At 47.1% G+C, this 3,313-nt stretch overlaps 1 pseudogene; it reads left to right on the forward strand.

The window, feature by feature from the left end:
• Positions 1–1,222: 1,222 nt before the first annotated feature.
• LOC101598770 lies at positions 1,223–2,568 on the forward strand (annotated as a pseudogene).
• The last annotated feature ends 745 nt before the right edge of the window (positions 2,569–3,313 follow it).

Here is a 3,313-nt window from a genome sequence, read left to right on the forward strand (position 1 = left end):
ATGTTTTAAATATGGGGGCTGGGGAGATGGCTCAACAAGTAAGAGCACTTTCCATGAAAACATTAGAGACTGACAGGTTCTGAGGCAATGTGAGTTCAAGTCCCAAACACCCATGTAAAAGCTGAATGTGGCTATGCAGCCCTATTGCCCCATTGGGAATGGAGACCAGAGAATCACTGGAGGTTGATGTCCAACCAGTTTGACTAAAAGTGACAGCTCCAAACTTAGTGAGAGACTCTAACTCAGAAAAACATCCTGATGAGCAGTAGGGGCGGACATCTGACAATCTCTTCTGGCCTCCACACATGTACGCATGGGGTACAGGCATCTACACACACATACATACTCCACACATGTATGCATGGGGTACAGGCATCTACACACACATACATACTCCACACATGGGCACACACATGCATATGTGCCCCCACACACACACTCCCACCACTACCACCATCACCCCATCACCATGCACATTGAGTACACCATACACATGAACACATACACACACCACCACCACCATCACCACACATACTACACACCAAAAAATGAAGTGAGCTGGGTGTGGTGGTGCACACCATTAACCCCAGCACTCAGGAGGCAGAGGTAGGAGGATCGCCATGAGTTCAAGGCCAGCCTGAGACTACATAGTGAATTCCATGTCAGCCTGGGCTAGAGAGAGATCCTACCTGGAAAAAAAAATGAAGTGCACAAAACATTAATGAACATTTTTCTAGCAAGCCCTTTATATTCTGATTGCATTTTTTTTTCACAATTACTGGGAAATCTGTGACTGATTAGATCAAAAATCTTCTGCTCTGGAGAGATGGCTTAGTAGTTAGGGTGCTTGCCTGAGAAGCCTACAAAACAATGTTCAGCTCACCAGATCCCATGTAAGCCAGATGCACAAAGGTGAGGCAAGTAAAAAATCCTCAAACTTTGTAGCTTTTATTGTGCAGCAATAATGAAAAAGAAAGTTTGGCTGAGTGTTGTGGTGCATGCCTTTACTCCCAGCACTCGAGAGGCAGAGGTAGGAGGATTGCCATGAGTTCGAGGCCACCCTGAGACTACATAGTGAATTCTAGGTCAGCCTGGGCTAGAGTGAAACCCTACCTCAAAAATACTAAAATAAATAAATAAATAAGTAAATAAAGATAGAAAGTTTGCAAGCATATGATTGCTGAGCTGTGTCCCTCAGAAAGACAGGGAAACCGAGCGGGCCCAGCTGTGAAAATCTTTAGAAGAAGATGGCTTTCTTTAAAACTCTTCGAAATCATTGGAAGAAAACAACAGCTGGACTCTGCCTGTTGACATGGGGAGGTCATTGGCTCTATGGAAAACACTGTGATAACCTGCTAAGGAGAGCAGCCTGTCAAGAAACTCAGGTGTTTGGCAACCAACTCATTCCTCCCAATGCTCAAGTCAAGAAAGCGACTGTCTTTCTCAATCCTGCAGCTTGCAAAGGCAAAGCCAGAGCTCTATTTGAAAAAAAAATGCTGCTCCAATTTTACATTTGTCTGGCATGGATGTGACTGTTGTTAAGACAGATTATGAGGGACAAGCCAAAAACCTCCTGGAACTGATGGACAGCACCGATGTGATCATTGTTGCTGGAGGAGATGGTACACTGCAGGACGTTGTTACTGGAGTTCTTCGAAGAACAGACGAGGCTGCCTTCAGTAAGATTCCTATTGGATTTATCCCGCTCGGACAGACCAGTACTTTGAGTCATACCCTCTTTGCCGAAAGTGGAAACAAAGTCCAACATATTACAGATGCCACACTTGCCATTGTGAAAGGAGAGACAGTTCCACTGGATGTCTTACAAATCAAGGGCGAAAAGGAACAACCTGTGTTTGCAGTGACTGGCCTCCGATGGGGATCTTTCAGAGATGCTGCCATCAAAGTTAGCAAGTATTGGTTTCTAGGGCCACTAAAAATCAAAGCAGCTCACTTTTTCAGCACTCTTCAGGAGTGGCCTCAGACTCATCAAGCCTCCATCTCCTACACTGGATCTACCGAGAGACCTCCCAGTGAGCCAGAGGAGACCCCTCCCCGGCCTTCTGTGTACAGGAGAATATTACGCAGGCCTCCTACTGGGTGCTCTCGAGAGATGAGTCCAGAGGTCTGAAAAGATGTACAGCTGTCCACCATTGAACTGTCCATCATGACCCGGGAACAGCCATCTTGATCTGATGAGCAAAGAGGACTTCGTGAACATTTCCATTGAACCTGACACTGTCGGCAAAGGCGATTTCGTGACCATAGGAGATAAGAAGACGAGAGACCCCGAGCTGCGAGCTGCTGGCACTGAGCATCTCCATGCCAGTCGCTGCCCTCTGCTGCTTCCCGGGGGAACGGGCGGCTCTTTCAGCACCCACAGCGAAGAGTATGCAGCAATGCCTGTGGAAGTGAAGCTGCTGCCCAGGAAACTGCAGTTCTTCTGTGATCCCAGGAGGAGAGAACAGATGCTGCAGAGCGCAGCCCAGTGACCAGGCCGCCAAGGGGTGCTCTGAGAGCACACCTTAGGCCACCAATGGGAACAAAAGGGAACAGGTGCTTCTCTGTCCTCACAGTGTTGGCAGAGGATCATAATGGCACTTTCATGGCCAGTACCATCTCCCCTCCCTGCAATGCACAGAACGCACCTGTCACCCACCGTGATCAGGGTTCTGTTAGCGCCTGTCTGCTGTGTGGTATGACAGAGTCCCTCCTACATAGCGTTTCCTTGGGCTGCTTCAAGGAAGTTCTCCCAGTAGGTGCAAAAGGGATGGGATGTGGCAACTTTTCCAGAGTGTGCCCACAGGGGAGACCAGGGTCTTCAGACTGTCTCAGCTCTTCCTGTTCTGTTCACTGGCCATCCTAGGGACCTAGGGAAGCAGCTGGCGTCTCTAGGTACCTCCCTGTTTCTGGGCTTCTCCACAGGTGCTGCTACATTGTGAGCTCTTGCTTCCTCCATCCCAAAGCAAATGTGAGGTAATTGCTTTCTTCAACTTCAACTAAAATATTTTAAATGATTAAAAAAAATAAAAAGAAAGACAGGGAAACCTATGTGACTGTGTTTACTGATAAGGTGGCTTATAACCTCCAAAACACAAGTTGAAATTTTCATCCCTATGGTGAGGTATTTAAAGGGTGAAAAGTCAATCTATGATATTTAGAGGTAAGGACTTTGAGGGGCAATTAGGACCAAACCAGGTCATTATAGTTAAACACTCGTGACTTGATTTAAAATAAAGAAGAAAGGACAGGAAACAGATGAGCCTTGCTCTCTTCAACAAGTCTCTGCCTGAGGAACCGGGCTCCTAAGTAC

This window comes from Jaculus jaculus, chromosome 12 (assembly GCF_020740685.1).
Source record: "Jaculus jaculus isolate mJacJac1 chromosome 12, mJacJac1.mat.Y.cur, whole genome shotgun sequence".
NCBI lineage: Eukaryota > Metazoa > Chordata > Mammalia > Rodentia > Dipodidae > Jaculus > Jaculus jaculus.